The 21,972-nt window shown below is 39.8% G+C and overlaps 1 long non-coding RNA gene across 1 annotated transcript; it reads left to right on the top strand.

Annotated features, from left to right (window-relative positions):
- Positions 1 to 7,036: 7,036 nt before the first annotated feature.
- LOC139075471 (uncharacterized) lies at positions 7,037 to 20,540 on the top strand. The gene is made up of 3 exons (XR_011525831.1): positions 7,037 to 7,156; positions 8,309 to 13,697; positions 13,899 to 20,540. It is a non-coding gene; the product is annotated as an uncharacterized lncRNA (long non-coding RNA).
- Positions 20,541 to 21,972: the final 1,432 nt, after the last annotated feature.

The raw sequence follows: 21,972 nt of genomic DNA, 5'->3' as shown, positions 1-21,972 counted from the left end.
TCAAAGAAGATATACACAAACACATACAGAGCTATTCACAGCTATAAAGATCTTTATACTTATATTTTGGTGCATTTGGGCTGCTATAACAAAAATATCATTGACTGAGTCGCTTAAACAACAAACATTTATCTCTGTCAGTTCTGGAAGCTGGGAAGCTCAAGATTAAAGCAGTCACACATTCCGTGTCTGGTGAGAATGATCTTCCTGGTTCCTAGCTGTCGTCTGGCTGTGTCCTCACGTGGTGGAAAGGGAGAGGGAGCTCTCTGGAGTCTCTGTTATAAGAGCGCTAATCCCATAACGGGAGTCCCCCCTCATGACGTAAGCACTTCCCAAAGGCCCCACCTCCTGATACCATCTCAGTGGGGGTTAGGATTCCAACATAGGAATTTCGAGGGCACACAAACATTCAGTCCATTGCAACCTCCATGTAGAGTTTTTCTTTCTGTTAAAGTAAGATTTATATCCAGAGAAATGCCCATGTCTTAGTGTATCAGTTAATGACTTCGATGTATGTATCTATGTAGGACATGCCTTGATCAAGATATAGAACACGCCATCACCCAGAACGTTCCCCAGCTTCCTGCTGCAGTCAACGTCTCCTCCGAGAGGCCACCACTGTGCTGGCTTTTGTTCTCGGACTTTGTGTTAGTCTCCTAGGACTGCCATAACCAAATACCATGGACTAGGGGGTGACCCAGCAGGAACTTACCATCTCACAGCTCTGGAGGCTGGAAGTCTGAGACCAAGGTGTCAGCAGGATTGGCTTCTTCCGTGGCCTCTCTCTTCGGCTTGCAGACAGCCACGTTCTCACTGTGCCTCATGGTCTTCCCTTGGTGCACACGCACCCTTGATGTGTCTCCGTGTCTCCAAATTCCCTCCTTTTACAAGGACACCAGCCAGATTGGTTTGGGACCCATCCTACAGGAATCATTTTAACTTAATCACATTTGTAGGACTTATTTCCAAATACAGTGACATTCTGAGGTACTAGATACAACAAAAGAATGTGGGGAGGACATAATTCAGCTCCTAGCAGACCTCATATGAATGGACTTATATAAGAAGTATCCTTTTCTGTTTGGCTTTTGTGGCTCAACATACCACGTTTGAAATTCATCCATGAGGCTATATGTATTACTTTTTTATTTTTTTCACCGCTGGGTGATAGTCCATTGTATGAATATGCCATATATTTTTATTCACTTTGTTGTTGGACACTTAGTTTATTTCCAGTTTTGGATTATTATGAGTAAAGTTTTTTCCTCATTATTTTAAATGGAAAAAATTACTGTGTGCCAACTGTCACCCCAAACTGTCAATAATCCTCTGAGATAAGGATGATCACCTCCATTTTTGTATGAGTAAGGAAGTAAGGTTTAAGTAATTGCCAAATTTGAAAGTGTTGGAACAGTGTCTTTGGGCTGATTCTGTCTGACTTTAGGGCTTATGGTCTCTAGGCTATGTAGCGAGGTTTTCTCCCACTCTTTATTCTGCTTAGTGAACAAGGTCCCGTTGATCTTTTTATTTTATGCTCCATGTAATGATGTGGGATTTCTCCTTATGGGTTGTCTGTCTAATCTAAGTTTACAGAAGAGGTTTGGTCATAGGAGAAACTTGGTTTTTTTCCCTAATGCCATAGCCCAACACTCCTGAGAAGACAACCAGCAGATATATATAATAATTTTGTCATCATTTGCCTTCACATGAGTTGGTGAAAGCAAAATTAGGAAACCTGTCTGATTTGCATACATTAATGTGGTAACCTAACCAAAAGTCATAGGGCAACAGAGCTGGAAAGCATTTTGAAACTTATATGGTTAAACCTATTTATTTGACAGATAAGCATGAACTCAGGGGGATTATTGACTCTGAGTTCAGGCGGAGGTGAAATCAAATGCAAGATTCCTGACTCTACTACGATGTTGGCACTACACCATTTTTCTGTTAAATCATTATGCCCTAATAATTTCTTTACACTGTTTTAAAAGTGTCATTATCTCACTTGTTATTTACAAAACATGGATAGATAAAACATGTTTTTCCTGTCTAAAGCCCTCATATTTTTTTGGACTCAGGAAAATATTATCTTTTCAGAGCTCAGGGTTTTCCTGAGAATAGTAAAACTCTTCTACTGTGAGAAAACTGCCCAGCTCACTTTAAGGATGTGAGATTCTATCAAGGAAAATGCTAGCATCATCTGGTCTACTGATGGAACCTCGCTGACTCAGTCACAGTCCAGGGCGGGCATGAAATCGTATTATAGACAAGGATTTTATGAGAAATGAGTTATGAATATATTAAATAGCAGTTTTAACCATTTTATTCAGTCAGGCACTTAATCGATGTTTTTAAAAGCCCCACTATGCTCAAGCACTGTGCTGCTTTTGGTGTACAACAGTCCACACTAGCAAGCAGAAAGGGTCTCTGTCCTCACTAAGCTGGAATTCTATTAAATAAGACAATTGCAATGTAATTTCAATATCACCATTTTTAGCTATTTTGTTGAAAGTCAAACGGTCGTAAACGTGGCATCTGGGGACATTTGGTACTAGAAAATAGCGAAAGCCTGGAGTCCCATGTGGAATGGCGACTGTGAATTTTGGTCGTAGATTGCAATGCTGTGCACAGGGAGAGTTTGTGAGGAGGGGCTGCCGCTGACTTTGATTTGCTAATTAATTTTGCAGAATGACATAAATTTACACTCCATAGGAGACTATGAAGCACGTCTATTCCACCTTTTGTAGAAAAGAAAATGGCTAAACTCATAGCTTTTTCCAGGGACTTGTTTAAAAAATCAAATTAAAAAATAAAGCTGCAAGGTGACTGTTCCCGTTTGGTAGATAGGCAACGTCAACCAGATGCCCCGAACTCCCAGCATCATGATCCACACCGACATGTTCAGCCTGGTCTATGAGCTGCGTTCAGAATTACTACCCTCTGGTCTGAATTGCATGCATATTTTACAACATAAATCCTATGTACATGGATACCCTTTTCTGGTAGGTGAAAGGATAAAATGACGAAATCACATTAGTCAAAGGTATCTGATGTCTGTGGTGTTTTCAAAGGCTCCTTCTTTTCTTCCTTGCTTGTCCTTGTTGCTCCTGAAGAGGAAGAATGGTGTTCCAAATATGTCCTAGCTTTTGGCCTCTCATTAGTTGCCAGGAAATGCTAGTTGCCAGGAAAAACATAAGTGCAGTTGTTTCTGGGATCGGTTGCTTTTCTGTGAGTAGACAGGTAAACATAGGCTCTTTTATTCTGTAAAATTTAGGAAAAGAATGTAGATTATACACTCCATGCCTAGGATCACACTCTGTAGGCCTAGTTCTAAGATTTTTCTCCTCCACTTTGTGGAATACCTGGGGGGTGGGGGCATTCAGGAGAACAAGATGATCTTATGCTATAGCCATGCGACCCACAGTGACACTTAAGTGTATGCATTAATTTTTGTTGCATGGTTGGAAATCAGTTTGCAACACAGCAAAAAATATAATCTTGAAATGATTATGCAGTGTTATTTTATAAATGCTAGAATTTTTGCTGTTAATGTGGAAGCTGAATAATGCCATAAATCCTAAATTGTAAATTATCTTCTGTCACCAGATTCAGAAATTTCTTTTCGATGTTGTTTAATAGGTCCAAGAATGAATTCTGACCAATACATGAAGGAAAGGAAGAAATTTTTTAAAAACCGAGCACCTTGTTCTGCCAGGTCTGTCCACAGTGTATCTGTGAGCTGAAGGTCATGCTCCAAGGAAGCAGAAACCCTTGAGCACAGCAGTGGCTGTGGCTGCTTCCCAGAGTTGAGTGAACGTAGTAAGGACATCTTTTCCACCTGGGGTGAAGTTAAGGGAGGTGGAGGAACAATGGCTGATCATGTTCCCAGAGCACACACGCCTTATTAAAATAAAATAAAAAAAATATATATATATATATATATATCTCCAAATGCTTTAGGAGTTCTTTAGTCTGTCAAATAAGGATTCCACTTGCCTAAAGCCTTGAAGGAATTTATGTAATAAGATTGTAAAAGGATTTACACGGCAAACCTATGATACAGTTTGTGCCTCCTTGTCCCACTAGTAGCCTGAATGACGTAGGTTTAACACGGCCAAGTGTGCCAGGATAATGCTTTATAAGACTTCTACACTGGGAAATAGAAGTAGGTTCAGCATCCTTTTCTGTGTTATAATTCTGTCGAGCTCAATGTTTCATGTTTAAAAATAAAACAAATACTTTCCTTCTGCTCATGCAGTACACTGTAGACGTGATGACAGTCCAAGTGTCTATGACACAATCATTATATTTTAATAAAGCAAAAACTTTGCAGTGATGATTTCTGAACTCTCTGAAACCCTTTATTTTTTAACATGTAGGTATCATTCTTAAGAACACAGAAAAGGCTATCAGTTTGTGATGGAACTCTAATGGCCAAGAAAAGAATGCCTTTGTCCATCAAACAGACTTAGATTCCAAACAGTTAGTCACTTCGACAGGTATTTACTGGGGACCTACCTCATGCGGGTCTTTACCGAGGAGAAATAAACTCAGAAAACTGCTTTCGGGAAACTTCTCTTTTCGTGCAGGAAGAAAGTCAAAACACAAAATACACATGAGAAATAAAGGCTGACCGCACCACTTACTAAATTAAAATAAAAAGTAGACATTTCTGAAATTGATTATTTTTAAAAATCACGTGGAATTTTATAATATACAAATTAGATGTATATATGTGTGTACCTTAATGAAAAGATGAGCGTGAGCAATATTTTTCTGACACAAGCAGAGAAAATAAGCCTTTTCTTTTCAAGACATCACATTGTAAACCCTACAAAATATTAAAATACTAATATGGCTAATATTCACTGAGTATGTATCATGTGCCACATCTATGCCTTTTGCATATATTAGCTCACTGAATTTTCATTACAACCCTCAAAGTAGATACTCATGAACTCCCACCTTACAGCTGGGGAAACTGAGGTAGAGAAGGCCAGAAAACTCGTCCAAGGTCACACAGTTCTTTAACGGCAAAACTGCTGTCATATTCAGGCAATCGGGCTGAGTCCACAGTCTTAACTGCTGTAGCAGACCATGTCTGGGTTACCTGGGGAGGAGCCCACTGTTCTGTTTCTTGCTTAAGGAGACACAAGTAAGAAACCCAAAGAACCACCTCCATTGGTGAGGATGGCGGGCCAGCATGATTCAGACTAAAGTCATCGGAAGCATGTACTTCTTTAATAATCAGAAAGAAAACCTGAGAGTACTGAGTATGCAGTGGACAAATCAATGTAAATAAGAACTTCCGCGCTGTCCTGCCACAGACACTCCACTGTGTGGATGTGCTGTTTCTGGAAACGTCTGCTCCTGCCCCGACGCTTGTCTCTTCTCTCGCCTGTGAACTGCTATCTGGGCGTTGATGGTTTGTTGGCTCTGCTGGCTTGGACCCTGGTCCCAGATCATCTCTCCAATGTGAGGTGCTCTCAGCTGTCCCTGGGCCTCCAGCAGGGCCAGTCCTGAAGCTGCCTCCTGACGCTTACAGGGAACCCTCCCGAGCCTGCATCTCACACCGAATCCACTGCACATGGTCCCTAAGTCTACATGTCTTCGTGCTTTCACGCCTTTGCTTGTGCAATTTTCTCTGCTTTGAAACTTCTTCCCATTTTGCCCTATCTGACTACCTCCAATGTACCAAAAAACATCAAATTTTAGGTATACTGTCCTCCAGGAAGCCATCCTTGATCCTGTTAGTCTTCATCATTTGTCCTTTTTCTAATCTTCAGAGATTTTGGTACATTCCTCTCTCTTAAAGCTAATCATAGTTTATTGCAAGTGTATGTTTTCATGAGTAATCTTCCCAGAATAACAGCCAATCTATCTTGGTGATTTCAGGACAGTGAAATTCTATCTGATTTCATAGCAACTGGCCTTGGGAGTAAGCTAACTTATCTGCTGAACTTTTAGCAGAACACAGATTACTTCAGTAAAAGCAAACAAGTATCAGAATACTTTTTTTTTCTTTTTTTGGTGAGGAAGATTGGCCATGAGCTAACATCTCTTGCCAAACTTTCTTTCTTTTTTTTTTTCGCCCCAAAGCCCCAGTGCATAGTTGCATATTCTAGTTGTAAGTCATTCTAGTTCTGCTACGTGGGACGCCACCAAAGCATGGCTTGATGAGTGGTGTGTAGGCCCATGCCCAGGATATGAACTGGTGAACCCAGGCTGCTGAAGTGGATCATGCAAACTTAACCACTAGACCATGGTGCTGGGCCCAGAATACATTTTTTAGGCTTGAGATTTAGCCTCTCTGGAGAGGCTTATTTCCCTCTTATTTTCACAAACTTTCCAAGGGTGGGATCATTGAACACCCTCAAAGAGTCAGTGGTGTCCTCTTCAGTCAGCGTCTGTGTTGAGACGTCAAAGAGCCAGACCCATTCACCGGATATTATCATGACACCTGGTGCCCTTTGGGATCCTATTTAACCCAAGGTGGTGGGATGTCCTCCAGACTCCTCATGTTCCGGGGCCTCACTTTCCATATGCCATCACCCACAAACTATGGGTAAGCTAGTCCTGCTCCCTCCATATCTCCCAGGAAACTCAGTGAGCTTTATGCTTTCTTTCACTTCTTGCCTTTGTTGAAGTTTTAACCCATCCTGCATTTCCTCTCCCGCAGATGTGACTTTTCTAGGCTACTGCACCTCACCCAGACATATCCCCCATTCCTTCATTCTCCAGAACATTGTTAAATTAAAGAGGGTGGCTGCTAGGGAGATACCACAGATTAAAAAAAAAAATGCAAACACTTGAAACTGGAAATTAGAATACATAGCAGTAAAAATGGATTGGATTGGACATTTCCTGCCGCTGATTGTCTCAGAAACCCTGGCTAATACCATCCTCTGTCCCGTATTACTTCTCTAATTGGACCCTTCCATCTCCAAACAGCCCTCCCACCTGCCTCGAGTATCCTGCCTCCCGCCCACTCCCCAGTTCCTGTTCCTGCTCAGAGGCATTAGTCCTTAGTGAAGAAGAGCATGACCTCTGGAATCACAGGACTTGGATTAAAATCCCAGCTTTAAGCTCCGCCTGTGACCTGAACAACAACTTACTCAACCTCCTGTGCAACACTTTCATCACAAGTAGAACAGAGGTGAGAATATTGCTAACTCACAGAATTGTTATATGGACTATATAAAGTCGTGAGTGTTTGAGATGATCTTGATAAGCTCTTAATATGTGCCAGCAACTTCTTTCCAGAAGGTTATGCACATTATTTTGATAGTTACACCAGCAGGGTTGGTGTCCATCTTCCTGCACCTTCAGTACTATCAGCTAATAGCACTTTGCTGTACATAGCTTTGATTATTGACGAGTGAAGTAGGTTCTTACGGACTTATTGACTATTTGTGCTTCCTCTTTTTTTGGTAAATTGGCTGGACATGCCATTTGTCTATTAAATTTTTTTGTGTTTTCTTTTAAGAGCTATTTATTAAAAATATTTTGTCTCTCTGAACGTTTGTTGCGAATATTTCCCCATTTCCCCTTATTTGTTTATGTTGTTTCTATTAAATTATTTTTATTTTTACTTTTACTTTTCAAATCTATACATCATTTCCTTTATCTTTGTGACTTTATCTATTATTTTATGCTTAGCAATTCTGCCCTCTTCCTGATATGACTTTCTTAATAACAACTCAACAGATGGCTTGGGTTTGTGTTGAAAGAAGCTGGAATGACTATAAAAAGAAATGACATTATTGAGGAATCTTTTTTTATAGACCCATCTTAATGATTTAATTATTCATCATTTTTGAGACAACTTTTGTTATCAAATTCAACTGTAATATACCAAATGTGAAAATTATTATATTAGAATAAAGATGCTCTGAGAGAGTTACTACTGTGGATAGCTTTTACATGCCGTATTTTCAAGGTAAAATAGAGATGAAGCTTTTGCAACAGAAATTATGTCAACTCCGAGTTTCTATGTATGATCCATTTAGACTTAAGCCTCAGCAATAGCGGTATATTCAAGCCTTCTTGGAGTTTATCAATATTATGCAGCTGCTGTGTCTCTTAAAGAAAATGCCAAGAAGAAATAATGAGGTTGCATGGAACTCTGCGAAGTGAAAACTTTCAAGCCAAAATCACAGAGCTAAGGAAAGGAAGAAAAAAAGTCGGCCAAAGCTATAGGAAGCCTTACTGCTTATTTACATAACATTACCCTCAGTGCTTTCCATTAAAATTCTTTGAACAATTACCCTCTTTGGAATCTGCCAAAAACCAAGTCTGCTTCTTTCAGGAGCTGGTACCACACCGATAATTTCTAAGTACAGAGGATGCGACTGCAATTCCTGTTCCACTCTGAGCGTGAACTAAAGACATCTTTGATTGGCATGAATGCAGTGCCAAGTGAGGAGACCCCACTAATACCGAGAGGAAAAAAATAGACAAGTCGTCTACATTCCTGAATAAACATACCATTCACTCCATGGAAAGGCAAGTTAATTTCAGAAAGGTTTACTTCTGTTTTCTCCAGATAACAAGATGTGAAGCATTTGCTTCAACTCAGAATGTTGATAAAATTCTTCAGCCATTATCGTCATTGGCTGTTTGTTTTACACACAGGACATATTCAAACAGAATACTATTTTGGTAATTTGTTAAACTCATCCTTGCTGTACCTTCCCTGAGCATGAATAGTATCATCTCTGTCTTTTCTACACTCTGAGAAACACTCCTTAAGAAATTAAGAAAATTTAACACTTTTTAAGTTGGGCTAAATCTTTCCTTATTTAAGATAATGGGAAATCCTGGAAAGGTATTTTTAGTTGCACAGGAAATAATGATTCCTTTGAAATTAGAACATGCATAAAAATGTATTTTACATGTGTCAACCTAATTCTGTGTTAAAAGACAAGTTGAAACTTCCTCTGTAACTCCCATATGAATAGCCAAACATTGTCAGATCTGAGTAGAGAAGATGCTGGAAAGGCAGTTTTATACCTCTACACATCAAGTATTTGCATGAAATATTCACTATCTTTAGTATCACTGCACTAGTTAAAACTCATAGAACCTTTTGATTTTGAAATATTTTTAACTGTCTTATAATACTTTTAGATAAAAGCAAAAGTCATTAAAGTATACTTCAACCCTTAGATTCTAAATAAGTAGGCGGTTTAGTTTTGATTGAAAAAATATTGAGTAAATAGATTAATGAACAGGACAATGTAATCTAAAGTTCACAATTTTAATACTATGTAGAATGGGCTAGATGTACAGTAGTCCCCCTTATCTGTGGGGGCTGTGTTCTAAGACCCCCAGGGGATGCCTGAAACTGGAGATATTACCAATCTCTATATATACTATGTTTTTTCCTATACACACATACCTATAATAAAGTTTAATTTATAAATTAGGCATAGTAAGAGATTAATAACAACTGATAATAAAACAGAACAATTATAATAATATACCATAAAAAATGTTATGTGAATGTGGTCTCTCTCTCTCAAAATATCTTATTGTACTGTACTTAGCCTTCTTCTTCTTGTGATGATGCGAGATGATAAAATGCCCAGGTCATGAGACGACAGGAAGCGAATGACGTAGGCATCATGACGTAGCCGTACTCTACTATTGACCTTCTGACGACACGTCAGAAGGAGTATCCTTGGCTCTGGACTGTGCTTGACCATGGGCAACTGAAACTGTGGAACGTGAAACTGTGGATAAGGGTGGGGACTACTGTATAAAGAGGAACTTAGGGCAAATAAAAGGCGATATTACTTTAGCAACTGGGAAATTAGGGAATAGATTTCTACCAAGGACCATCCTTCCTTTTCTCTTTTATTCCCTCTGGTTTTCTTTTCTCTTGAGATTGAACAGTATCATAGAACTAACATTTGATTTTGGAGTTTAAGGGATAGCCCTTGTGTTTCGTCATTCAAACATACTAGAGAGATATTTTGTTTTGTTTTTAATGGATTCATAATAAAAATGGTACTTTGTTCCCACTTGGGTTCTCTTCTTCAGATTCCAGATCCCTTGATAACTACAAAAATAAAAGGGCCAAATGACAGGGGAGGTTTGGGACTTTTATTTTTGGTCCCTCATCATAGTAACAGACCACACCCCAACTCTTAATACCATAGACAAAAGATATAAATTCATTGAAATGGTTAAGTCATTTCTTTATAGGAAATCTAGTTTTACTTTTTTATACAAGTTGAGGGTATTTGGGGACATATCTAACTTTTAACCAATCAAGAATATTCCTTCCTCAAAGTGTTTCTTCCTTCCTCCCAGAATTCTGTCTAGAGGTAGTACTAGATATGACTTTCTCACATTTTGGGAACCATATACTTTAACATAGTTTTGTGTGGCGGTGTTTCCTGCTTTAAGATAGCCTGATGTTTGAAATGTGATATTTAAAAAGTAGGCTGGTAATGCTGTTACAAAGGAATTTTGATGCACTAAAGACAATTCATGAAATTTTCTATAAAATCCTTTGAAGTTTCTCCTAAGGTGTTTATAGCTCCCCCATCCACTTGCACTGCACACTCCTTATTTCTGACAATGTATGTTCAACTCCCTGAGTGTTATAAAGTGAATTGTGCATCATGGGATTTACGTAAATATCCATTGAATGAATGATAAAGATTACAGAAAATATGGATACTTTTAATGATTTCAATGACTATTTACTAGCTGTTAACTCTACTGCACTTTTAGAGGTAATGTCTAGCATACTATCAAGAATTATGAGAAATATAAAGAAGAAAGAAAATGTAGTTCACAGTCAAGAGAAAAATCAACCAGTGAGTCAGACCCCCAAATGACTCAGATGTTAAAACAGATAGGGAAAATGAGTCAAGAAATGGGGAACTTCAGGAGAGATTTGCAAGCTGCTCAAAAGATTCCAATTACCATCCTAGAAACTGAAAAATACAATACCCGCAAAAAATCTAATTAATGTCATGAATAACATACTAGATCCACAGAAGGAAGAATCAGTTACTTTGGGGAAAGGTCACTAGAAATAGTCCAAACTGAAGGAAAGTGAGAAAAATTAAAAATAAACAAAATGAAATTAAACTAAGCATTAGCAACCCGTAAGATTGTGTGAAGGACTCTCATATTCGAGTCCCAGTAAAGGAGGAGAGGGAAAATGGGCAGAAAAATATTTGGAAGAATCTTGGCTAGAATTTTCCAGATGGATTAAAAAAACAGCAATCTGCTGATTTAAAGTAACTGGCAAAATTCCAAAAGCAGACCAAAGATCGAGGAAAGCATAACCTCAAAAAGCATCAAGTAGAAGAGGTGACAATTATGAGCCTGTGGCTTCCCCGCTTGAGGGCACTACCCCATCCACGTAGCTATAGTGGGAGTGGAAGTGTGTGTGTGTGTGTGTTTGCCTGTTTTGGAGGTAGAGAGTTTCAAAGCCTTAGCAGCAAAATGAATGAAAGATCACTGTTCTGAGATGGTAAAACATCCGGAAATTTAAACATTTCAAGGAGAAATCGTGGCGGTACAAGAACCCTAAGAGTGGGGCTCAAATTGAAAGACTTAATTCTCTGAACATCTGAATGATGGCTAAACTGCGTGTTCATGGGGGAGCCCCGAGAAAGCACGGCAAATAAGCAGGCAGAGTTGAGAGAAATCCACTTCAGAAAGGCAGAGTTCTTCAGAGCCAGACCTGTGATTCCACACATTTCTTAACAGAGAGCATCCTCCCAGCTGTGCACAATTTGGTGATAAAGAACACGCAGTGTCAGAGTACAGAGTTTGAAGTTAAAAATTAGGGGGAAATTCCTTGAAGCAAGGAAACCCCAAAGGAGGTGAGCCCTGTATATTCTCAAGTTCTTGGGTGACTGGCCAATTTCATAGACATAGAAAAAATTCACAGGGGATCACACTAAAAAAACAATAGGGGAAGCTATAAGAGTGGAACATGGATATCAGCATCTGTGACAGGTGAACTAAATATTAGAATAAAAAGCTAATAGTTCTCAGAAAAACACGACAGAATCCAGAACCGACACAAGGTATTATCTTCAATGTCCACTTTTCAAAGAAAATGATGGACATGCAAAGAAACAGGTAAGTGTGACACATAACGAGGAAAAAAGTAAGTTAATAGAAACTGAATCTGATTGGTCCCAGAAGCAGACAAATACTTCAAATAAGCTTTTAAACATACATTCACAGAATTAAGGGAAATGTGTCCAATGAATTAAAGGAAAAATGGTACAATGATTGCACAATAGGAGATATCGACTGAGAAATGGAAACTACATAAATGGTAATTCTAGAGCTGAAAAGTCCAAAAATATATATAATTTTTTCTACTTGATCACACCACCAGAAGTATCCATACAAATATAGTTAACTGAGTTTTACAAAAGGTTAAAAGGTTATCCAATGAAATAAAGATAGTCTTTTCAACAAATAGTTCCAGATAAATTAGATATCCATCTGCACATACATACATACATACACAAACCAAATGTGCATGACCTTGGATTGGCAATGAGTTTTTATAATACACCAAAAACATGATCTATAAAAGAAAAATAATGGACAGGTTAGACTTCATCAAAATTCAAATCTTCTGCTCTGTAAAATATACTGAGAAAATGTTCTTAAAAAAGCCACAGACTGGGTGAAAATATTTTAAAGTACACATTTGATAAAGGACATGCATCCAGGACATGCAAAGAACTTGTAAAACTCAACAACAATTAAATAACGTATATTAATTATAAGCAGAGTGTCATTGATTTACAAATGCATTCTTATAATAGATATATGTAGTAGTCTATTTAAACATTTAACTATGGAAAATAATTACCAGAAATAAGCTAGACTGTATGTCCTAAATGTAGATGCATTCCCTTAGAACTATGATACTTTCCAGACATAATTTATCTTTTACCCAAAATCAATTTAAACAAAGAGTTTAGGATATCAAGTCTGCTTTAAAATTACATAGAAAAATATGAAGTAAAAGGAAATAAAACTGGCAAATTTGTGTGCTGTTGCTATGGTGGCAAAGGTCTCTGAACTCACAATTCTTTATTAAAAATTGTTTGGGTAAACAGAAGGGTCATTTCAGATATTAACTTTTCATTGAGTATTTTGTATATCTAATTGTAGAGTCTAACCAACTTGATCACATACTATGTTGGCTTTTTTTTTTTTTTTTGAGGAAGATTAGGCCTGAGCTAACATCTGCTGCCAAGCCTCCTCTTTTTGCTGAGGAAGATTGGCCCTGAGCTAACGTCTGTGCCCATCTTCCTCTATTTCATGTGAGATGCCTACCACAGCATGGCTTGACAAGCGGTGCGCAGATCTGCACCAGGGATCCGAACCAGGGAACCCCGGGCTGCCAAAGTGGAATGTGTGACCTTAACCATGGTGCCACTGGGCTGGCCCCTGTTGGCATCTTTTAATGGAAAAGATTTTTATTGTTTAAACGTAAGCCTGGAACCCAAGGCTCTCCTTGACACTCCATGTGGCACGAAGACTGAGGACACACTTGGTCCAAGAAGATGAGCTGGCTTCTGTGCCCTATTCTGATGGTGTTAACTTAGAGACACTCACAACTGGGCGGGTCACTGCAGCTACGCATTGTGATGTTCTATTAATATATGTAGAGGAAGTGAATTCTACCTTCAGTCGCTCAGGTTAGTACACTCATCTCATCTCAGTGTTCACTAGAGTCGACTTATTTCACTCGAGTTGACTGTGCTTTTTTCAGTCCTTTTAATTCAAAGCAAAACAGATAATTTTATCTTTTTGGATTTCAGTCAGAATGTCACCGACTGAAGAGTGTTGTGGATCCTCAATGGTTTCTAATGTAGTCTTTCTCACCATTTCTATTTCAGAGTACATCTCGAGAGCTGTTTTACATTTTCATACAATACCACAGACTGGCAGTAAGATTCTTGGTGGAAGAGATCTTCATTGGAGGGTAAATGATATGCATTAGAAAAGGTGACTTAAAACTCTAAATATTACTAAAAGTACAGAGAAACCCATGAAGAACTCTAAGAAAATATGTTATAAAAGGAAAACAGTGAAAAATGAGAAAACGGAGGAGGGAGAAGGGGAAAACAGGCATTCTCCAAATTTTGCCTTTTAAAGATTCTGAGGTATGCTTCCCTCTGTGTTACTGTAAAGGATCTGGGTGGCCTTGATGGCTGGAGAGTCTGGGTTCCCTGGAGAATGAGCCCCTTGCAAAGTCACAGAGCTTAACTACATTGCCCTAATAAGGTCCACTCAAAGGAGTCCCTCAGCACTGGGGCTGCGGTTGGTGCGCCAGTCTCTTCAGACATCAGACAAAGAAGAGAACAGAGTTTCTATTATGTGCAAGTGCTGATGCGTATTTTATTAGTAGCTGCTCCATATATATGTGTGTTGAGTCAGATTCTCATGATTTCATGAAAAGTGAATTCCAACGAGACTGAGAAACTGCATTCCAGATCTGGTGAAAATGTCTAGTGTGCCTTTTTCCATACAGACTGCTTTTTCTCTAGTTTACTCATCTACAACGTTCTCATGGTAATATATCTGTTATCTCTTGTCTACTTTACAAAGTTCTAAGAGGATAAAATCAATTTAGTTCTAAGTGAGTGCCACATGCAGAGAGTGTGGTTCAATAAGATTTGCCAATTTCTCTCAGTTAACGTCTGTGAATTTGTTAATACACATAAAGCAATGAGGACGGTGCCCAGAGAGAGAGGTGAGCTATGGCTAGAGCTAGAAAGAACATAACTAGACACTCTAGAGCTGTGGGTCTCAAAGCACACTGAAGTGAAAATGGCCTGAAAACTACTTTAAAACATAGATTCCCGGGCCACATCCCAATATGGAATTCAGTAGACCTGGGGTGGAGCAGACGTCGGGGCAATTTTTATGAAGGTATCTTAGAGATTGTCATTTAAGAAAATGCTCTAAATATTTCTCAATGCATCTGCTTATGATGGCCAATGATGAAAGTGTGACAGAGAAGGGCCCAGTCCCCAGTCGAGCCTTCTATGAAAGGGAGTCCTGTGCATCTCTGCAGCTGTGTTTCTGCGCACCTGCCCACAGATTTCAAGGCGGGCCCTGCACGTGCTGGGAGTTTACCAAGGGGCCCCCACTCTTGGCTTGCCTCTCTCTATTGGAGATGGATTCTTGTGTAGAGTTCTACCCTTGAGTCATCTGACATAGTCCCCGGGGATGTCAGTTAATGCCACAGTACAGTGTCTACGCCATCAGAGACCTCTGGCCTTTTCCTACTGTGTCCCTACAGGCACTGGCATTGTTTCTGGCACAGTATTTGCTCAATCAACATTGAGGAATGAGTGAATTACTGCATGAACGAATAGTTTGAATCCCCGGGATTCTAATGACATTGGTGGGGAGACAAGCAAAGCAAGTCTTTTTCTCCTCCTTCTCAGAAGTGAGTCTGTCCGTAGACACTTCACTGACCTTCCTTGATTTCTGAGGTCTGGCTCTCCTCCAATGCAGATTGTAACAGGTAGTCGACAGGTGGCTAGAGAATCTCCCTGCCTGTGAGATCTCTCTCAAACTTCCTGACAAGAATTATCCATTCTCAATCAATTATGCCAATACGTTGTCATAAAGAAATGACTCCACTACAGAGGCTCAAGATGAAAAGCCATCAAAGCAGAATAGCAGGCAAGAGATGGATGTGGAATGGAGGGTCCGATAGGAGGAAATGGGGCATCTCACGTTGGGACAAAAACAATTCGAGGTTATAAGAAGTAGGGAAAGTCCCCAGTGTTGAAAAACGCAGCAATAAAGCAGCAGGGAAACCTCTGGGGAGAAAAAGAAGATTTCAGAAGTAGCTGTTTCTGAAGTAGAAGAAACAACAGGCAAAGCAATGGACACGGGCTCGCCAAGGAGGGACGGTGCCCGTGCCTCCGTGTTCCAGGAGAAGGCGAGAGCGAAAGGGACTGAGCTTGAAATCACTCTACTAAGTGCAACAGAAGTTAAAATGTGAAAGGTGACCGGAAGTTCACAGGGAGCCTTGAAGATGTACGTGAGTTCACACAGGACTCTGGATACGCACGTGTGCACCAGTCTCCTGGCGGAAGTTTGACAGAGTACAGAAAGAACGAATAAAGGGATTCTGGGGGAAATGAACTTACCAAAGAGCTTGGGCAAGCATTTTTCATACTTTATTTCATCTTTCCTTTCATATGTCTTTTCATACTTTTATTTCTTTAAGAAAGTGATTGAGGAAACAGAACTTCAGAAAAGTACGTCTTTCCCCTCCCGGAATCCTCAGTGTCTCTCGGCGCCCCTGGCTCAGCACCCACCCAGCATGTCCTCCAGGAGCCAGCCCGGCCTCGCCCTCGCTCCTGCTCCAGCCGCCCCGGATGCCATGCCACCTCGCCATCGCCACTTCATTTTCTTCTTCCCAGCTCAGGGCCATCTTCTGGGCTATCAGTTTCCATTTCGTAGAGCACTTTCCATTTCATCGCCCCCGTCACCATTCGGTGGGTCTAATTCTTACACACAGTCTAGATTGAAAATTAAATATCTCTTTCTAAAGAATGTATTCTCAGGCTAATAGTCTAGATAGGCAGAGTGTCTCATGCAATGTATCCTCCAAACTAGACGTTCTGAAAGTAAAGGGGACGTTATTAATGTTTATGCTGAGACAACAGGTGTGAAAGAGCATTGTTGAGGTCAAACTGGGATGCACGTTACTTTAAAGTCAGGATTCCAGGATCTGGGCTCCACATTAGTCTGCTTGGGCCGTCGTAAGAAAGTACCACAGACTGTGGGGCATAAACAGAAAGTTATGCTCTCAGAGTTCTGGAGGCTGGAAGTCTTAAATCAAAGTGTCAGCAGGGTTAGTTTCTGCTGCAATCTCTCTTTTTGGCTTGTGGATGGCCACCTCCTCACCGTGTCCTCACGTGGCCTTTCCTCTCTGTGTGTCCGTGTCCTAATCTGCTCTTTCTACAAGGTCATCAGACTGGTGGATTAGGGCCCACTCTAATGACCTCATTTAACCTTGATGACGTCTTTGAAGGTTCTGTCTCCTACTGTGGTCACATTCTGAGGTGCTGGGTGTGGGGCTTCAGCAGAGGGATTTGGGGGGAGCACAGTCCAGCCCCTAACAGCCCTCACACAGTCCTGTACTTTTTCTTCAGAGAGCTTATCTCTAGCCAAATTTAGTAGGTCCACATGCATTTATTTAGCGTTTGTCTTCTCCATTTGTGACAGTAGAGAGCAGGTGAAGGCATTTCCTTCATCGCCAGGACAGTGCTTAGCGCAGGCTTGGCATCAAACAAGTATTTGTTAAATAAATGGGTAGAAAGCAAAAGGTAATGATACACATATCAGAAAATCTCTTGGCAAGGTAAAATTAACGTGCTTTTGAGAAGTCACAGTGAAGAAAAGACCTGCCGACAGTTGGTCTTTGACTGTACCTGGCACTCGGTCACCTGTCTTAGCTAAGAGGCTGAAGTTGCAGGAAACAGGCTATAAATTCAAGAATAGAGCTAATTTGATTTTTTTCAAAGAGAAAGACAAAAGGGAGAAAAATAACAATGGATTATCATGAAGACTCAGGAAAGCAAAAATCTAAATTACCTAATTGGGCAAAAAGTGGACCACATATTCTGAAAGTGCTACAATGCCATCAGATAAGATGGATGCATCGGAGCACTGGAGAACACCGGCTTTGTAAACACGAGACATGTTATAATGACCCACTGGCTCAGAAGGGTCATGACTTGCCCAGGTAAAAATCACATTTGGGGTACACTCAAGATGTGAACCTTGGTACTCAAGATTCTGAATCATGGGCTCCTTCCTCACTATTTCTGTTTCTGTACCATGCTGCTCCCACGGAGAAGCTCTCCAGACGGTCTTGTATCAATCCTATCACAGGAATCCTTCCAGGTTGTTTTATGGGAAAGTCCATTACCAGATTTCTATTTCAATTTAATCTTTTTCATTATCTGATGTCATTAGTGCTTCCTTGCACAGCGCCGAGCTTTCTTCGTTGAAATGAAGCCAGCATTGCTGGGTAAGGTAAAGGGTACTGTTCCCACGCTCGTGAGTCAGGAAGGTCTGTGGATGCATCTGCCTGTGTCTGACTCAGTGAGGCTGAGTCACCGAGCAGGTCTGCCTTGTGTCTAACTCAGCCTCAGCCAAGTCACACCCTGCTGACCTCAGTGATGGTGCTAACCAAGGCCACAGATGAGGCGCTGAGTACATGCACACACACAGCACGCACACCACATGCCTGTGCACACACTCGCATGTACACACACATGCACACACACACCATGAATGCATGCACCACTGCATACCCAGTTATGTCATGTGTGGCGCTTAGTAATAAATCCAGGAGTGGAGTAGTCTTTACTCAATATAGTTTAAAAACGTAAAACAACTTACACATGACTTGCTTAACCAATTCCCTATTGATAATCATTGCCGATGTCCGTTCCTCCACAAGTGATTTTCCCCACATCTCAACAGCATTTGGTTTACTCCTTCCCAAAAGGTATTTTAGACTTCTCAGTCCAAATCTGGAGTTATGAATCTCAGGTTTTAGATTTTATGGGTGGGGTGAGGAAGTTATCTGTATAGTGAACAAACAAAATTGGTCAAGACAATTGTCCCCCCCATTTACCTGTTTTTTAATTTCCTCTATAATTTCTTAATCTTGAAAGCTGTGGGATAGATGACAAAATATCAAAATAAATTTCTTCTTTAATAGCTTAAATGAGTATTGATATAAATGCGGCTGAGGGCAAGTTTGAATGGTATAATATGTGGAAAGGCATTCAAAAAATATCATTTCATCTTTCTACCCAGATTCCCTAAGTTAATGGTACTTCTCAAAATAACATAAATAAAATTAACATGTCTCCCCAAACAAATCATGGAGACATGAGGGAGTAATGAGGGTATACATTAGAAATCCGAAAAATTGGGTTCTTGTCTCAAATTGAGCCAATTAAGTCTATGGAGATTTAAAAATCTATGCCACTCTGGACAATGAGGAGATGTCTTCACTGACAAGCGTGGCTGTCTTGAATGTCATTGTAGGCAAGGTGATTGAAAGTTTCCTGACACACGTAAAGCACCCAGTGAGTCACAAAGTTTAAGAGGTGGGAGGTATTTTAGATAGCAGCTGGTCCAACCTCATCATTCTACAAATCCTGAAGCTGAGTCAGAGAGAAAACATTCCTCACCCACATCACAAGTCCAGTTAATAGCGACTAAGAAACAAATTCAAGTTTCTGCGTCATGGGACATTCACACTATTTGCACCGCTTGTACTTTTTCCCATTACCTTTAAACGAAACGCACACTAAACTTCACAGAGCTAGTTTTCTCTCACTGTATGGCAAATCATCATAAATGTGGCAGTTTGAGCAATTTGCACTTATTATCTTTGATAATCTCCTTTTTGATTAACTCAAAATCTATTGATTACTAGCTGTAATTACACCTGTAAAATTCCATTTTCCACATATCAGTGGCCTGATATCTCATCATATGGGGATGGGGAATCAAGACAGGCCATTTTGGAACTGTATCACACTTACTGAGATAGTCTAACTTCTGCTCAGAAACAGAAAAAAGAGAAAGCAATGCTAAATCGCTCTGTTACAGTTTAGCCGCTTTATTGGCTGAAAGGGGATCCAGGCAAGAACTTCCTTGAAGACAGAACTACATTTGTTGGTCTCCATCAGATGGAGAGTTGTTGGGTCTGTGGCTTCACCTATGATCACAGGTTATTATCAATCAGCTCAACAGAAAAAGGCCCTGTTTACTGTATGGCGTCCAGAGGAGAAACACGTCCTACCAAATGTACAGTTTTTCCAAAAGTGGAATCATTTTACAAACTAAGAAGATTTCCACCAAGACCACTGCCTGTCACTCTCTCTCCTTCTGTTGCTTTGTTTTTCTTCACAGCACTTAGCACTGCCTATCATTGCATTCATCTTCATTGCCTTCCTCCCCCCTAAAGTGTGAGGTCTACACAGGTGGAAACGTTTCTGTTTTGTTCACCACTCTAACCCCACTGTGTGTAACAGTGCCCACACTCACTAGATGCCCCAGAAGAGTGCTGAATGGACGTGTGTGGACCTCACTAGACCACAGGAAGCTTCATCTTTGGGGCCACATCAGTATGTCTGGTTGTGTGACTTCCAAAGAGAAGTGACACAGCGTGGTGCTTTCTAACGTAACTAGTGTTCTGTTTTACCAACTGCTTTATATTTTCTATGTTCCTTTTTTCTCCCTTTTGTGCTTTCTTTTGGGTTATTTTTATTATTTCACTTTTTCCTCTAATAGCTTGTTAGTTATACATTCTTATTCCACAGTAGTATCCTAGAAATTTCAAACTGGTTTTCATTTATTATATTCAAAGATTCATTAATGCTTTGGCCACCACCCACCAGTATAAGGATAATAGAGGCTTTAAACCAATTTTTTTACACTTTTTTTGCATTTTTGCTGTAATGTATTATAACTCTACATGTATTCCATTACCCCATAGAATTTATAATTGTTATTTCATATAATAAATATTCATCTAGTTATCAACATCTTTATCCTTTCTTTTTCTTAATTCATTCAAGAATCAATTTCTATCTGCTTGAAGGATTTATTTGCATATTTTCTTCACTGAAGATGTGCTAATCATGAAAGCTTTCAGTTTTTAATAATCTAAAATATTTTTTGAAGGCTATTTCATTTATGAAACATGTTTTTCCAAATCAAGACTCTTTTGTTTTATTCCTGATCTCACAGTCGACTAGTTACGTGACGTTAAATAAATATTTTAAAATATCTTTGCAATTTGCTTCCCTTGTTTCTAAAGTAGCAAAACCACTGTGAATCTCACAGAGATGCCAAAGGGCTAAAACGAGGTCATAAACGCAGATCCACTCGCTCAGCATCTTGTTCAGTGTTAATTCCTACGGCAAGGATCTTTGGTCACAGACAACGAGTCTTGGTTACAAATACAGAAAAGACCTGTTTTCAAAGATATGCGGTAGCTCACAGAACCTGGAAAGAAGCGTAAGAGAAAGCTGATTCAAAGAAGTGCCGCGGAAGAACACCTCTGGGGCTGTGAGCCGCAGGGGTTACTTGCTTGTGAATTCGTTTACTATTGCTGGAATGAATAATTTCCATTTTTTCCCCCCTGGCTTTGCATCATTCTTCTTATAATTCAAAATCACACAGGAGCTAATCTGGCATATTTTGTGTTAGGTGTATTCTCCTTCTCTCGCGCAGAGAGGGTACCTTAGTTAAGAGTTTTCACCAAAATTAAATACAATGAGATAGATGTGTTTTCTAAAGAAAAATAAGGTTTTGTTTCTAAAAGAAAACATTTGTTTGTTTGTAAACATTTGTTACATTTGTTGGCTGTAAACTACAAACATGGTCTTCAATCCTTGCCCTTTGTTGGCCAAACCAGCCTTACCTCTCGGTTTGCTCCTCTGGACAACGGAAGGGCGAGATGAGATGTCATCTGAGGTCTGCTGGAACTTGAACTGTGCGCTTTCTGGCTGAATTCCTCAACCTCTGCACTTGTCCTTGAAGCAGATAAAGAGTTAATGGAGATTAAGGTAATCATTTAATCATACTTTTTTATGCATTATCATTTTAAATAGGGAATGTTCAGATAAAACATGGCTTCATTCATTCATTTCTTTCCTATGCCAAGAGCGTTACAAGTTATGAAAATGTACCTAAATATTATGTTTCAAACCTGGAAATATGTTCAGAATTTTAGAACTATGCTGTCTCTTGTCGTAAGTGAAAATCTGAAGAACTGTTGGCTATAGTCAAAGGTAAATTTGAGGAGAGTTAGGGAAGACACTTAAGAGAAAAGGATGTCTGTCTCATATCTCTAGTGCCAGGGAGAAAATCTTTCAAGGTTGGAAGTTTTGAAGACTGTCCTAACGGATGAAT

This window comes from Equus przewalskii, chromosome 14, assembly GCF_037783145.1.
Source record: "Equus przewalskii isolate Varuska chromosome 14, EquPr2, whole genome shotgun sequence".
NCBI classification, from domain to species: Eukaryota; Metazoa; Chordata; class Mammalia; order Perissodactyla; family Equidae; genus Equus; species Equus przewalskii.
Note: the sequence above shows the minus strand (reverse complement) of the source record. Positions and strands in the feature narration are given on the sequence as shown.